The 17,599-nt window shown below is 40.1% G+C and overlaps 1 protein-coding gene across 1 annotated transcript in view; it reads right to left on the bottom strand.

Annotated features, from left to right (window-relative positions):
• The window catches only part of LOC131929498 (C1q-related factor), an 86,083-nt gene extending 68,807 nt beyond the window's left edge, over nt 1–17,276 (bottom strand). The window contains exon 1 of the mRNA XM_059285751.1: nt 17,182–17,276. The gene's annotated coding sequence lies outside the window, so the exon portion shown is untranslated. The remainder of the gene's footprint in view (nt 1–17,181) is intronic.
• Between the last annotated feature and the right edge of the window lie 323 nt (nt 17,277–17,599).

The following is a 17,599-nucleotide window of genomic DNA, read 5'->3' on the forward strand; positions in this document are numbered from 1 at the left end:
TATTTCAAATAATGTTGGTGTACTTGGATGATATACTAGTTTACTCAAAAACTTGGGAGGACCATCTAGAAAGATTAGAACAAGTGTTTCTCCGTCTTAGAGAGATAGGAGTAAAGCTGAACCCAGACAAATGCGTCTTCGGTCTGAAATCGGTACGTTTTTTGGGTTATGTGATTTCGTCGGATGGCATCGCCACTGACCCAGATAAAATTGCAGCTGTTAAAGAATGGAAACAGCCAACAACTACAGTAGAGGTCAGATCATTCTTGGGCTTTGCTTCCTATTATAGAAAATTTGTATCTGGTTTTGCAAAAATTGCCGCACCGTTGCATGACTTGGTAAACAAAATGACAAAGAAACACAGTAAGGAGAAAAAGAAAGGCAAAACACAACTGATAGGTGAATTATGGACTGAGGAATGCCTGAACTCGTTTAAGCTACTGAAAAAGGCTTTGACAGAGGCGCCGATATTAGGATACGCAGACTTTGACAAGCCATTTCGGCTAGAAATTGACGCCAGCTCTAAAGGTCTGGGAGCTGTGCTATCACAACAACAAGAGCAAGGTTTCAGGGTTATTGCGTATGCCAGTCGAGCTCTGAAGGAATCAGAGAAGAACATGACAAATTACAGCGCCATGAAACTAGAACTTTTGACATTAAAATGGGCTGTGACTGAAAAATTCATGGACTATCTATTAGGTGCTAAATGTGTGGTATACACTGACAATAACCCCTTGAGTCACCTAAAGACAGCAAAGTTGGGATCCATCGAACAGCGATGGGCAGCAGAATTGGCACTCTTTGACCTAGAGATAAAATATCGCCCGGGGCGGTCCAATGGCAATGCGGACACTTTATCAAGGAATCCTTACGAGAAACGGGGCGATGAGGAAGAAACGCTGACAGGAATATGTGAGGTCAGAGCGTCAACAGATATCCCTCATGGGGTGCAAGTGATGCAAAACGGGCAGACTGTGGTGGAGCACATATCCACAGAGCCCCGTCATATGGACATCAGTGATTTTAATTGCCTTAACAATAAAGAGATAAGAGATGCCCAGAGAACGGATAGTGGGTTACAGCCGCTATTGAAATACGTCCAGGAACAAAAATTCCCAAGAAGAAGGGAAAGAGAACAGTTTGGTCGAGAAACAAAGAAACTACTGAGTCAGTGGGACCGTCTCAGTATAAAGGATGGTGTTCTCATGCGGAGAATTCATGACCAAATTGATGGGACAATACACCAGGTGGTGGTGCCTGGACAATTACGAGAAGAAGTGCTAAAGTTGGCACATGACAGGGCAGGACACCAGGGTCAGGACAGGACGCACAAAATATTACGACGGCGGTGTTACTGGCCCAATATGGAGATGGAGGTCAAACGCCATTGTGAGGCTTGTGTGAGGTGTCAGCATGCGAAAATGCCAGTTGTTAAAATGAGACAGCCATCAGGACACTTACTGGCGACAAAACCACTAGAGATTGTGGCTATGGACTTTACGTCGTTGGAGCAATCATCGGATGGGACGGAACATGTGTTGGTAATGACTGATGTATTCACCAAATGGACTGTTGCGGTGCCCACACGAGATCAGACGGCCAAAACAGTGGCAAAGGTCTTAATAGAACATTGGTTCATCAAATATGGCATACCAAGACAATTACACTCTGACCAAGGAAGGGCCTTCGAGTCAGAAGTAATTAACCAACTGTGCAGCCACTACGGGATCAACAAATCTAGAACAACCACATTTAATCCGAAAGGAAACGGACAGTGCGAGCGGTTCAACCGCAGCATGCATGATTTGCTGCGTACTCTAGAACCTGAACAGAAAAAACGTTGGCCTGATTTTCTCCCAGAGTTGGTATATCTATACAACTGCACCCCCCATGCCACAACCGGCTTTTCGCCACACATGTTACTGTTCGGACGGGAGGCTCGACTCCCTCTTGACTTGTTCCTAGGAAAAAAGGAGAGTATGACTGGCTCATACACCGCACTAGAATATGTGAATGAACATATGAGACGAATTAGAGAAATGTACAGGGTGGTACAAGGAAGACTAGAACATGAAGCACGGCGAAGAGAACCGCGGGTACAGACAAAAGACCCGCCACTCCAACTGAACGACAAAGTATTACTGCGTAGCCACCCATTAGGCAGAAACAAAATCCACGACCTCTGGGGACAGGAGATATGGCAAGTCGTGGAGATGCCTAAAATAGCCGGTGGCCCCTTTAAGATAAGACCCGCCAATCACATCAAACCGGATCGGTGGGCGAATATTGCTCAATTAAAGAAATATTGGCATAGTCAGGAAGAGCATTTACACACGAAGAAACCTAAGACAATTAGGGAACCGGAAATTACAACGGAAATTCACATACCCATCCCGGAACCATGTCACCATCAACAGCGCAACAGCGATACACAAGCGGATGATAACGGCAACAATGAGGATCCCGGTCCTCCCAGAAGCAGAGACACAGTAGAACAGCAGATAAGTGGTCCGCGGAGAAGTTTGAGAAACAGAAGGAATACGAAATTTTTCGTCAGCAACCATCAATTCTTTCATGGTCGCGCTGGTATGAGAACAGACTGTTCAAAAAGTTATAAAAGTGAACTGGTGAAGGCACCAAACGAAAAAAGGTGGATGTGAATTCTAGAACTGCTTTGTGTCTGAGGAATATGATGTAGACACATTTGATATGTGAAATAGGGATAACTGTCAATCTTTTACGAATGTGACGACATTGACAGTGAATGGAACAATAAATTTTTTTACGATGGTGCGATTGACATTTAAGAAGTGCACCTACCAAGCGTTGTTTGTGGTTGAAAACACACAAAAAAAAAAGGCGGCGGTGGATGTAACTAGGTGTAGTTACCAGAGACGATAACAACGCAATAGTGCAGGTGTTGGGCTGATAACGATCACAAAGCCGCTGCGCAGTTCACAGGCTGACGTAACAGTGCAGATGGTTTATTAATCGGACTGTATGACAGAAGCTGCGAAATTAACATTCTGATGCAACGATTAGAATACGAGTACGAAGACGAGTACGAATCCGATTACGAATCCGATTACGAATACGAAGGGATATATAGGAAGGCGACAGCTGAGAACGAGGGAGGATCAGTGAGGGCAGTATCAAGTTGGTTACTGAACGGTGTAGACGTATTGTGTTAATAGGGACGATAGACATGTGCATTCGGTTATGTGAAGACTAGTGAGGACAGTGGGGTCAGTTGATTCATTATATTATTGTGAAGCATTTCTTTTCTGATTCATGTAATAAAAGGATCAATGGTAAACCTGCATCTTCGAGTATCTATATTGTGGTCGATGTTGTGTAGAATGAGTAAATACACTCGTTAACATTTGGCACTACAAGCAAATAGACTCGTTACATTTGGCGTTGTCGAGCAGAAGATGCAACTAGACTCGGTTACATATATATATATATATATATATATATATATATATATATATATATATATACTAGGCATACTGCCTAGCTTCGCTTAGGTTTTCAAAAAAAATTGAGGAATTGAATGATTAATTAATAGGTGATTGGCTGCTATGTTAAATGCTTAGGGCCTAAATTTATACAGTGGAGTAATTTTATGTTACTCAAATAGTGATGGAATACTCGCAAACTTATTACTCGCACGGTTATTAGAACTGCAAGGGTTTCTTAATAGTATCAATCAAATATTATAAATTACTTTCGCAATTAATTTTTACAATTTCAGTACAATGCAAAACTAAATTTATAACAAAATATTTATTTAAAACAATGCTATACTTTATGATTTTTGTTTTTTTCTTGAAAAGAGTATACAAAATATTTAAAAATTATTACATTAAAATGTTACCTCCCCTGTACATAGACCAAATGACCAAATCTCGTATAATGAGAATTTCATTCGCGGTCATTTTTAACCTCTTAGAGGGCTTTAAGTCTGACCAACAGTTTTTCCATACGGCGTAGTCATCTAGAGAGGTCCATACAAAAAATTAGCTAGATGTAAAGAGGGTAAGTGCCCTAAAATCCGTTTTGAAATTACCCTCTGTTTTTCCCATAAAATACAAAGATTATATAGGGAAATACGACTGGTCAGTTTTGACCGATTTAACGAATTTTCCCGGACATGGCGCGTTTTTTGTGACACCTAAGGTGTTCTCCTACCACCTCACAAAATTTCAAGAGGGGTCGTCGGAGGAAAATTTTTTTCGTAATAGAGCTCATATAAAGAGAGTTTCACTCGCAGTCACGTTTTAGCCCTCGGCGAGGGCTTTGAGTGAAACCGATAGTTTTCCCTAAAGGTCAAGCCATTTACCTAAGAGCATGCAAAAAATTAGCCAGATGTAAAGTGAGTAAGTGCCCTCAAATCCGTTTTGAAATCACCCTCTGTTTTTCCCATAAAATACAAAGATTATATAGGGAAATACGACTGGTCAGTTTTGACCCATTTAACGAATTTTCCCGGACATGGCGAGTTTTTTGTGACACCCCGAGGCGTTCTCCTACCACCTCACAAAATTTCAAGGGTGGTCGTCGGAGGAAATTTTTTTTCGTAATAGAGCTCATATAAAGAGAATTTCACTCGCGGTCACTTTTTAGCCCTCGTCGAGGGCTATGAGTGAAACCGACAGTTTTCCCTAAAGGTCAAGCCATTTACCTAAGAGCATGCAAAACATTAGCCAGATGTAAAGTGGGTAAGTGCCCTCAAATCAGTTTTGAAATCTCCCTCTGTTTTTCCCATAAAATACAAAGATTATATAGGGAAATACGACTGGTCAGTTTTGACCCATTTAACGAATTTTCCCGGACATGGCGAGTTTTTTGTGACATCCCAAGGCGTTCTCCTACCACCTCACAAAATTTCAAGGGGGGTCGTCGTCGGAAATTTTTTTTCGTAATAGAGCTCATATAAAGAGAATTTCACTCGCGGTCAGTTTTTAGCCCTCGTCGAGGGCTTTGAGTGAAACCGACAGTTTTCCCTAAAGGTCAAGCCATTTACCTAAGAGCATGCAAAACATTAGCCAGATGTAAAGTGGGTAAGTGCCCTCAAATCTGTTTTGAAATCACCCTCTGTTTTTCCCATAAAATACAAAGATTATATAGGGAAAAACGACTGGTCAGTTTTGACCCATTTAACGAATTTTCCCGGACATGGCGAGTTTTTTGTGACACCCCAAGGCGTTCTCCTACCACCTCACAAAATTTCAAGGGGGGTCGTCGGAGGAAATTTTTTTTCGTAATAGAGCTCATATAAAGAGAATTTCACTCGCGGTCAGTTTTTAGCCCTCGTCGAGGGCTTTGAGTGAAACCGACAGTTTTCCCTAAAGGTCAAGCCATTTACCTAAGAGCATGCAAAAAATTAGCCAGATGTAAAGACCGTAAGTGCCCTCAAATCCGTTTTGAAATCACCCTCTGTTTTTCCCATAAAATACAAAGAATATATAGGGAAATACGACTGGTCAGTTTTGACCCATTTAACGAATTTTCCCGGACATGGCGAGTTTTTTGTGACATCCCAAGGCGTTCTCCTACCACCTCACAAAATTTCAAGGGGGGTCGTCGGAGGAAATTTTTTTTCGTAATAGAGCTCATATTAAGAGAATTTCACTCGCGGTCACTTTTTAGCCCTCGTCGAGGGCTTTGAGTGTAACCGACAGTTTTCCCTAAAGGTCAAGCCATTTACCTATAAGCATGCCAAAACTGAGCCAGATGAAAAGAGGGTAAGTGCCATAAATTCCGTTTTGAAATGACCCTCTGTTTTCCCCATAAAATACAAAGATTATATAGGGAAATACAACTGGTCAGTTTTGACCCATTTCCCGATTTTTCCCGGACATGGCGAGTTTTTTGTGACACCCCAAAGCGTTCTTCTACCACCTCACAAAATATCAAGGGGGGTCGTCGGAGGAATTTTTTTTTCGTAATAGAGCTCATATAAAGGGAATTTCACTCGCGGTCACTTTTTAGCCCTCGTCGAGGGCTTTGAGTGTAACCGACAGTTTTCCCTAAAGGTCAAGCCATTTACCTATAAGCTTGCCAAAACTGAGCCAGATGAAAAGAGGGTAAGTGCCATAAAATCCGTTTTGAAATGACCCTCTGTTTTCTCCATAAAATACAAAGATTATATAGGGAAATACAACTGGTCAGTTTTGACCCATTTCCCGATTTTTCCCGGACATGGCGAGTTTTTTGTGACACCCCAAAGCGTTCTTCTACCACCTCACAAAATATCAAGGGGGGTCGTCGGAGGAGTTTTTTTTTCGTAATAGAGCTCATATAAAGAGAATTTCACTCGCGGTCACTTTTTAGCCCTCGTCGAGGGCTTTGAGTGTAACCGACAGTTTTCCCTAAAGGTCAAGCCATTGACCTAGGAGCATGCAAAAAATTAGCCAGATATACTGAGCTTAAGTACCCTAAAGTCTGCGTTGAAATGACCCTCTGTTTTTCCCATAAAATACAAAGATTATATAGGGAAATACAACTGGTCAGTTTTGACCGCTTTACGAAGTTTTCCCAGATATGCCGAGTTTTTTATGACACCCCTAGGTGTTCTTCTACCACCTCACAAAATATCAAGGGGGGTCGTCGGAGGAAATTTTTTTTCGTAATAGAGCTCATATAAAGAGAATTTCACTCGCGGTCACTTTTTCGCCCTCGTCGAGGGCTTTGAGTGTAACCGACAGTTTTCCCTAAAGGTCAAGCCATTGACATAGGAGCATGCAAAAAATTAGCCAGATATACTGAGCTTAAGTACCCTAAAATCTGCGTTGAAATGACCCTCTGTTTTTCCCATAAAATACAAAGATTATATAGGGAAATACAACTGGTCAGTTTTGACCGCTTTACGAAGTTTTCCCAGATATGCCGAGTTTTTTATGACACCCCTAGGTGTTCTCCTACCACCTCACAAAATATCAAGGGGGGTCGTCGGAGGAAATTTTTTTTCGTAATAGAGCTCATATAAAGAGAATTTCACTCGCGGTCACTTTTTAGCCCTCGTCGAGGGCTTTGAGTGTAACCGACAGTTTTCCCTAAAGGTCAAGCCATTGATCTAGAAGCATGCAAAAAATTAGCCAGATATACTGAGCTTAAGTACCCTAAAGTCTGCGTTGAAATGACCCTCTGTTTTTCCCATAAAATACAAAGATTATATAGGGAAATACAACTGGTCAGTTCTGACCCCTTTACGAAGTTTTCCCAGATATGCCGAGTTTTTTGTGACACCCCAAGGTGTTCTCCTACCACCTCACAAAATTTCAAGGGGGGTCGTCGGAGGAATTTTTTTTTCGTAATATAGCCCATATAAGGCGCCGGTCAGTCGAGGTCAGTTTTGACCCCCTGTCCGTAGACTTTTTGCCGAACCGTCACCGGCCCTCGTGTTCTATCGCCATAAGGCACCTTTGAGCCAAATTTGACGCGCCTGCGGCGCCGGGAAGTGCCCTATCGGGCACCCGACCACTTTGCTTTATATATAGATATATATATATATATATATATATATATATATATATATATATATATATATATATATATATATATATATATATATATATATATATAATTACTAGCTGTATGTCATTACTTCGCTATGATGTAAAATAAATTGAAAGAAGCAATCTGAAGAAATAAGCAAAAACACACAATGTAGGCCGACAAAACAAAAATTGTATCAATCTAAACAAAAAAAAATAAAAAATATACACACACTACAACCAAAAACAATGAACGTAACACAATCTGTTTTGTAATTCTTGTAAAAAATATTCTTACATATAATACCTGGGAAATTATTTAAGACAAGTGAAATAGGGGAAATAATCACTCTCTTAATATAAATATGTATATATCTACACATTTAATTATAAACGTCAAAACAAATAAATAATTACCGTAGAATATAATAAAATTGTTTAACACTATTCCTGTTAACAAAATGTTTTTGTCTATAATCAGAATTAAATATATCGTCATCATAAATGCTAAAGTATGACAGCATAATGAAAGTTTTTGAAATCAGAGTTGGTATAAAATCACGCTTTTCGATATAACTGTAAAACATTCGGAATAATAGCCTACATTTATTTTAACTAGGCCTATATAACGGTCTTTTAGTTCAGATCATATATTTTTTAATTAACTACTGATTCTTTGTGTTCCTTAAAGATTATTGTTAACATAGTGATAGGTATGGGTTAGATCACTGTATTGCTCACACACCTTTTTACTGTCCGGACACTTTAGGTCAATTATCCAACCCAGTGTGTACCTAGGTGTGACATTAATGTCGCTCTACACAATTGTGGGGGGGGGGGGGGGGGAGATAACCAACTCAGAGTGAACATAGCGTCAGTTTTTAGATGACTGTTCTAAACATACATATATATTACACATGTATTCTGATTCAGAAATGTTTTTAAATAAGTAGCAGTGGTGTTATGAAAATATTTTTATTTACAGAGGGGTCCATGTGGGAGGGGGGTTGTAACTGTTTCATATAATTTGTAATCGTATCACTATCGCCCAAACTGTAAGAATACTACTACTTCATCGCGATTGACGCAGCTTGCCCATAAGTAAATTTAAATAGAGGCGCCACATCAGTTGTATTTGTTTCTGTATTGTAATTTTCAAAAAAATTAATCACACGATTCATATATATATAAAGTAATTATGTGTGAAGTTTTATGTATAACATTTTCTTATGCAATTATTCGTAAGCAAATACATTATACAGTTGCCTTGAACTTAACACCCCTCTTGCAAGGTGGTACTACCGGTAGAGGATTTTTAAAGATTCCAATGCATCGTAATGGTTATTTTTAGAATGGCAAACTGATGCAGCTGTTAAAAAGTGTTGTAAACGTAGACACTACTAGACTAGTACAATAATGCTTAATTGCTGCATGAAAAGAAATCTTGTGATTTACATAGATGTGCTGACCAAAAATATTTTTAACAAATATCATTGTTAAAATTTTTGAGTTTAAAAAGTTTCCAAAAAGGCGCCACTTTGCTGAAAATGGCCTGAGGGGGAGCGGCCGCTCCCCCTGCTCCCCCCCCCCCCCCCTGCGTACGCTACTGCCTCTAATAGATTCATATTTTAGCTCTTAGGTTCGCTAAATTCAAATATTAAGATGTTTTCAATTTTATTTTAAAGAAGTTCATGAAAAAAAAATCACATTTTTAATTAGGAAAGAATAATTAATTAAATGCTTCTACACTCAAAGGTGGAATCAACGTAAGGATTGTGGTTAGAATTCGTATAAAGGTTTATATAGTAGGTGTATGTAGGCTGTTAAGGCATAATCTCAGTTTTTCTGCTTAGACACGAGCAAGTATGTGCAGGGCATGTTGATGCACAACGAAAAACTGCGCACAAAAAACTTCGTTAGGCAATATATTTTCTTTAAATCTACCATTTAAAGACGTTAGCAAAAAAATGACAACATGTACATTGTAGAATAATAAAACTTATCTCTATGAAATATAATTAAAGCGTCTTTGTATCGCTTGATTGTATTTGCGCATTTTTCTGTTGGCGCAGTTTTCGACTGCGCAGTTTTCCGTTTGCGCATTTTCTGGGAACAGCCAAATTTACGACATCTACTCATCACTAACCTGACGCGTTAATCCAATTAATGACATCTACTCCAGACCTACCTAACCCCATACATATATTTTACGACATCTACTTAACCCCTACCCTACCTCATACATCTACTTTACGACATCTACTCCACCCTACCCTACACCATACATCTAATTTACGACATATACACCCTTACTTTACCTCATACTTCTATTTTACGACATCTACTCCACCCCTAAACTACACAATACATCTATTTTACCACATCTACTCCACACCAACTCTACCCCATTCATCTAATTTATCTACTCCACCCCTAAACTACACAATACATCTATTTTACCACATCTACTCCACACCAACTCTACCCCATTCATCTAATTTATCTACTCCACCCCTAAACTACACAATACATCTATTTTACCACATCTACTCCACACCAACTCTACCCCATTCATCTAATTAACGACATCTAGACTTAACCTACTTTCCCACTCCCAGCACTAATGTTGTCAATATTTAAAACATTTTTCCCGCGCGTTTATCGAAGTCGCCGTTCAATGTTACCCAACATCTTTGATAACGTGGGCCTATTTAGTTTCTGCCCCGTTTAAAAACAGCTCAGCCCCAGAAGTTCCCTGACCAAGTAATCTGCCATCACGGACGGTCTAATTACCAAACGGTGTAAGGGAAACTAGCCTCGCTTTGATCTTTCGATTATTAATCGTTACGTTAGGCGCGGGGAGGGGAAAAAAGGGGGTTAAATTTCGGGGATTAAAAATAGATTTGGTATGAATCTTACAGTAATGCGTTGATTAAGATTACATCAGCTATTTTAGGTTTAATTGATATTTTTCCCATATGGCAATATTTTAAAAAAGAACATTGATATATATATATATATATATATTTATATATATATATATATATATATATATATATATATATATATATATATATATATATATATATATATATATATATATATATATATATATATCTTTTCATGAGGCCTAATCAGAAGTTCCATTTTGCATTTCTTAGTTCAAAGAACCTCCAATGTTCTTTTGATATTACGAACATCTTCACTGTTTTATTACACTTGAGTTTGATTTTAAGGAGAAATTAAAAGCTTTAAAATATTGATAAGAATATAGATCTACATTTCAGAGGATTTTTTATTTGGTTCTTACGAAACGAAAGATAATGTGCTGTGTCATACTGCATGCACCCACACATTAGCACAGGTTCTTGAACCCACACCTCCCCAGTCCCCGTGGCTTATTGCTCTATTTCAAATAGCTGAGTAAAGGTGCCAGAACATTCTTTTAAATTGTCGGGAACTTCCGGGGTGGGGAGCACACATACAGTTTTTCGGGGGAGGGGGGGGTAGTAACTGGTATATATATATATGGTATATATGGTATATATATATATATATATGGGTATGTGTGGGGTGTGTCACACGACATTCGACGGTGAAAATGAGCCAGAGGCCGTACGCGGCGCCCCTGCGGTAGTGTAACGTGGGCTCCCGAGAGCGCCCCTCTAAGTCCCTGACACCCAGGCGGTAGAAGAAGGGTGTTCTACCTCACCATTACGTAGAGTTATTAACGTAAACCTAAGGCTTTCACACACCGCGCTCTGGGGCGTGCTGTGCGGTTGTGTAGGTTAACCCTTGCCCCAAAAAATATTATCAAAGAAATATAGCGCAGGCATTGATTACATTTAAATAACTCAGTTTTAGAAAACAAGGTCACGCGTCTAAGCACATAGGATAGGTAAAACTTTGATGAAACCCTCTTAAAATATTTCGTCAGAGTTTCTTCTGAGACCGCGGCAACGCGCGGCGACGGCCACGCTATGAGGGGGGGGTGGCATAAATTCTGCCCATATCACATATTTAAATCGTCGAATAGGTCCCATAACACTTTTATGCATTTTGCGGAAATGCTGTGCGGTGGACCAAGAAAGTGGAAGGGGAAATACCTAACCAGAGTTTCTTCCAGGCATCTCTTCGGGGGCGAACCCCCCCCCCCCCCCCGAACGAAATTAAATTTATATAATATATATAGAAAATATATATTTTTAACAGTGTCCGCCCCCCCCCCCCCCCCCCGAAGAAAGTCTACCGTCCCCCGAAAATTTCAAGTGTCCCCCCCCCCCCCCCGGAAAAAAAAGTCTGGAAGAAACACTGTACCTAACCTATTGAGTGGAGGCTTTTTTAAGTTCCCACATAGATCTTCGTATGATTTTCTACTACCAATTATTTGGCTGGTATAACTTCTGTTGACGGGTAAAAGCCATCCATATTTATTTATTCTTAATTGCCTCAGTCGTAATTTACGGCGTTAGTTTACCTTGGCACGATCGCTTTAGCATTACAGTTTTCATCATCGGCTTTATGTGGACTGATGCCGATTCACAGTAGTAATACTTCTTTCTGACATATAGGGCCTACTTTCATTCACTGATGATGATTAGGTACATTTTTTTTCTTGCGTGTCGCTGATGAGTTGTCGGAGCTAAGGAACCCTTTGCTGTCGATGGTGACTTGTACAGTGTTGTTCTTGGAGATTGCAGGACAGCTCTCTTTAGACATTTCTAAGGAGACTCTAGTTGAGCTTGGACCTAGTCGGAGGCGTAGCGATGGGAGGGGGGGGGTACATATGTCTCCGGGCGCCGACCTTAGGGGGCGCCAAAATGGATTGTAAAAACAAATTAAAATGTCATTTTAACTGCATTTTGCAGTTTGAGCGGGGGGGGGGGGAGGGGAGGGTGCAGATCGAAAATTTGAGGGGGGGGGGGGGCAAATCGAAAGATTGAGGGGGGGGGGGTTGCAAATTGAAAATTGGCTCACGTGGGGGGCGCCAAATTGAAAGTTTGTCCCCGGGCGCCGAGAATGGTCGCTACGCCTCTGGACCTAGTGGCTCATCTCTACAGCTTCCTTTGGGGGTATCAAGGGTGGGCGAACCCCACTGGGATGTAGTTTATTATTTTTACTGTTGCCTTGGTAGAAGCCTTATTGGTTATGGCACTGCTAACTCGTTAGTTTTAGAGTTCGAATGCGGGTTCAAGTCAGTTGATCATCCCTGAGTCCACCCAACTCTGATGGGTGCCTGACTCACGTTAGGGTAAGTAAGGGCGGCTGGGCATGGTGCTGACCACACTATCCCTTCATATGCCGGGGTCGCGGGAACAAGTGAACACTACTTCACTTGCCCCGTAGACCGTCGGGTTTTGGGGGTAAGTTACTTTGCAGTCACTGCGCTAAGTAAGCTTGAACAAGTTGTCTCATACTTAATTGCAAGGTAAAAATCCTTAACAGCACAACGGTCCAAGGTCCCAACACCTAAAATGAAAACCTCTATCAATTTATAAATTTTATATTTTGAAAAAAGCTAATATTTTTCTATTTCAAAGGCTAAAATTCTACAGTTTCTGTAATCAATATCCCTGACTATATATTATTTGAAATTTGTGCGTTAATTTTAATTTTTAAATAAACAGCAATTTTCAATAATTTGTTACTGTTGAATGTATCTCTACATTTAACGATTTTTGGAAATGTAGCTTAAGGTTGTTTCCCCGGAAAATGTTTAATAGTTTAAATGGGAAGTAACTACTATTATGTAATATTCAAAGTAACTTTTTTAAAAGTTCCATATATTGATCCGTTTAAACTAAACTTATTTAAAAATACTGTAATACAATGTCATATTTCTTTTGTAATATTAAATTTATATTTTTGCACTAGTCACCAGGTTGCCCACCTTCCAGTGTAGAAACCATGTCTTAGATTAACAAGTATCTACGGGGCGCATTTTAGAATTTGATAGAACCTAGAAATTTTAGCGAAACGAAATGGCTAGGCTTGTTTTAAAATGAAATTTCATTTTACCTAAACCTAAGACACTGTATATAAAAATCAGTGTTTCTTCCAGACTTTTTTCACCGGGGGGGGGGGGGGGGGCACTTGAAATTTTCGGGGGGGGGGGGGGGGGTCGGTAGACTTTCTTCGGGGGGGTGGGGGGGTGGGCGGACACTGTTAAAAGTATATATTATCTATATAAATTATATACATTTCATTTCGTTCGGGGGGGGGGGGCGGTAAAAAAATTTCGGGAGGGCTTCGCCCCCCTGAAGAGGTGCCTGGAAGAAACTCTGTATAAAAATAAATGTTAGTGTAAATAGTTAACTTGCAAAAGAAAATTTTGATGATTATTTTAAAATATGATCTGAATTTAGGTTACAGCTTCTAAAAAGAATTGGCGCAGAGATGAAAAAATAGTGTGTATAATGAAAGAAGTTAAAATTAAAAGATATATAATTAATATAGATATATAGGTAAATACAAACGAACGCTTCAATGTTTATAGCATTATACATGTCTAACTAGCATTTTGATTCTCATTTTTAACTTATTTGAAGATCTGATTCTGAGACTTTTTCTAAACTACAATAAAATAAACCGGGAGTGATCTCCCCTAAACTTTCTTGAATATTCCTATATAAAACAACAGGGGATGGGAACTCGCGCTATAGACATGATTTTTACAAGCTTTTATTTAACTCACTTCCTCGTCAGTCGTCAGCCGGGTTTTTTTTTCACGGTTGTTTAACTCAGTATATTAAGACGGGATAGTCACGTGGTTCGATTGGGACGGGATAGTCACGTGGTTCGATTGGGACGGGATAGTCACGTGGTTCGATTGGGACGGGATAGTCACGTGGTTCGATTAGGACGGGATAGTCACGTGGTTCGATTGGGACGGGATAGTCACGTGGTTCGATTAGGACGGGATAGTCACGTGGTTCGATTGTGACGTGATAGTCACGTAGTTCTTCTTCTTTCTTCTTCTTTGTTCTTAATTTTTAGTGTTGGAAGGTATCGAGCCTTATCTGCCAGAGGGTTTGAACTCGAGACTTTTTCGAATTTAGCAACCATCACATTTAAGGATACGTGTAAACTGGTTATGCGCCATTGAGGCTAAACAACAAGGCAGCAGTTGTTTGAGTTTGGAGATGTGTCCCCTAGCAGAGTGGCTGTCCCCAGCTCATCTGCATGAGGGTTCGAACTCGAGACTATTAGGTTTAGCAACCGTGAGCTTAACCGACTCGACCACGCCGACCACTTTCGCGTGGTTCGATTGGGACGGGATAGTCACGTGGTTCGACGTGTAGTCTGTGGGCCCTGAGGGAATGTTCGATCACTCGTTTTCGATTTTGGCGTCACCCTGGACTGTAATGAGCGCCCAGCTTAAAGCTGGTGAGAGTTAAGGCGCCTGGTCAATATACTGACCACACACCACGCTTATCGGCTGCTACGGGAATACGTGAAATCTACTCCACCTACATTAATGTTATGAGAGATTTTCGTGTAATTTTCTTTTAAATTTTAGTCATAAATTAAGTACTTCCGTCATTGATAATTTTTAATTGACTAAAATTTAATTCCCCAAAAAAATAGTTTCACAGTTGCAACACAAGAAGCAATACACCGTTACACAGGGTTTACACTTGCGACATGTACACTATACACAGTGGCGTAGGCAGGGGGGGTAGGGGGGTCATAACCCCCCCCCCCCCCATAGACCCCTCGGTATATATATAAAAAGTATGAGGGGGTGGGTGGCAAATCGAAAGTTTGAGGGGGGGGGGGGTGCAAATCGAAAGTTTAAGGGGGGGGGGGTGCAAATCGAAAGTTTGTCCCCGGGTAAAAATTGGAACCCTCCCCCCCTTGAGACGATCCTGGCTACGCCACTGACTATACATATCTAGAAAAAAAAAACTCGCAACAAGTAAGTATACACGTTCGTGGTGAAAATGTTCTTAAATTTCTTACAACTCCAAAATCATACAACTGCTGCCTTTTAGTTTGTTCTTGGTTGGACAAAGGCTATGGAAACAAATCCAAAAAGAAAAGCAGGTTGAAATCGGAGTCAATAGCCTCAATGGCGCATAACCAGTTGACACGTATACTTAATTGTGTTGGGGGGGATCCCTTCTAACACTAAAATCAAGAACAGAGAAGAAGAAAAGAAGAAGAAGACAAGTTTTTTCTAGTCATATATAGTATACATGTAGCAAGTTCCAATTTTATGTAGTTAATATTTTGGTGTAAGCTCATTTGAAAGTAAACTGCACTTGTCAACGTATGTAGGCCTATATATAGAAGGTGAGAGGACAGTGCACATAGTTTATATATAGAAGGTGAGAGGACAGTGTACGTAGCCTTGGGTGGCAGTTCTTCTCACAGACAAACTAGTTGTTACGTTGTGGTTATCTACAACAACCACAAGCCAGCTTAGTAACACAGAAACCCTCTACGTATACATGTGCTGTGGTTCTTTCATGATTCTTTCAGTGCCCACGCTCTCCCCCAAAACATACTTTAAAAATCTATAATTGATATAGGAAATATATCCTTAACCATTATCCGCCCACACCCTCCCGGATATTTCAAGTCCCCCGTCCAATACACCTCTCTCCCCAAGGATAAAAATATTTTTAAATATAAACCCTGATAATTATTACCACTGCAGATGAATATAAGAATCTACATATTAATTCCATATTTGCAAGAGAAAAAAAACTTTGAGATATTCAATTTTTTTAATTGAAAAATCCTCCTTATTTGTACCTGTAAAAGAATGTACCTATTACTACTTGTCAATCAAGGCTAACTTACCTGGTTTATTGATGAAGAATGTATAAATATACATTTTTTATTGCAGATCTTTTTGCTCACCGTAATTTAAAATTCATGTTTTTAATTTTGTGAAAGAGAATTGTAACCACACCGCTTTAAAGAAACCTTTGGGTGACGTATGTACTTTTACCTCTAAGGGGGTAGGGGTGGGGGGGAGTGTTGTTCATAGATGAGTGGCGATGGGGAAAAAAAGTATTTTTTTATTGTCAAAAGGCGTTACGACTCAAAATACTTAGTAATTTATCCCATCTTAAACTCAGTTTGACAAATGCTTCACATATGAAGTTAATCGTTTTCAATTCTCTAATAGAGAAATATTTTGCAGGATCTAATCACAACTTAAAAGATATTAAATTAGAAGAAGCAGAGGCGTAGCGACCCCTCCCGGCGCCCGGGGACAAACTTTCATTTTGCACCCCCCTCGAACTTTTCATTTGCACCCCCCCCCCCCCCCTCAAACTTTCGATTTGCACCCCCCGTCGAATTTTTCATTTGCAACCCCCCTCAAACTTTCGATTTGGCGCCCCCCTTAAGGTCGGCGCCCGGGGACATATGTCCTCGCCCCCCCCCCCCCCCCGCCACGCCTCTGAGAAGAAGAGTATTATTCTGAATTTATTCATTTAAAATTTCCCAAAGTATTTAAAAAGAATACTTTTTAAAAATGATTTATGTTGTGTTTAAAACGAATAGTTCGTTTACTTCTTTTTAGAAAAGTTATTTGTTTAGTTTGGAACATTTTGTCTTTTATGTTTAGGACAAGTAAAATACCTATTGAAGATTATTTTTTAAGCTATCTTTGTGTCGTTTAAACATAGGCGCGTTACTTACAATATTAAAAAGAGGTACTCACTTGAGCAGTCCCGCAGCGGCAGGTGATGTAAGTCTCGCAGCAAAAGGAAAAGCAACTGACAAAGCCGGTTCGTGTGTACGTCTGCAAGTCGAAACTCCAAATGGTTTGAAGCAACAGCTGGCAGAGTGGGGCGTGGAGAGTCGCTGCCCCTTCGTCGATGATTATTGATTGATTTCTTGAAAAGGGTGGAGGGCTGGGGGAGAGGGGGGGGGGGGAGAGTGGAAACAGAATTTTAAGGGGTAAAAATTTGTCCTTTTCAGAAGTGACTCTTAAGACTAATGTGTAAGTGTTGTTGGTTCTTTTCCGTTTTAGGGTCATAAGGATCCATTGTTTTCATCAAACAACCAACGTATATTTTTCTCCCAGACACCAAGAGTAAGGCAGTATATCTATCTTAACACTCTAACCTAACTTAACC

This window comes from Physella acuta, unplaced genomic scaffold, assembly GCF_028476545.2.
Source record: "Physella acuta isolate Inbredline_101_S28 unplaced genomic scaffold, ASM2847654v3 ptg001640l, whole genome shotgun sequence".
NCBI classification, from domain to species: Eukaryota; Metazoa; Mollusca; class Gastropoda; family Physidae; genus Physella; species Physella acuta.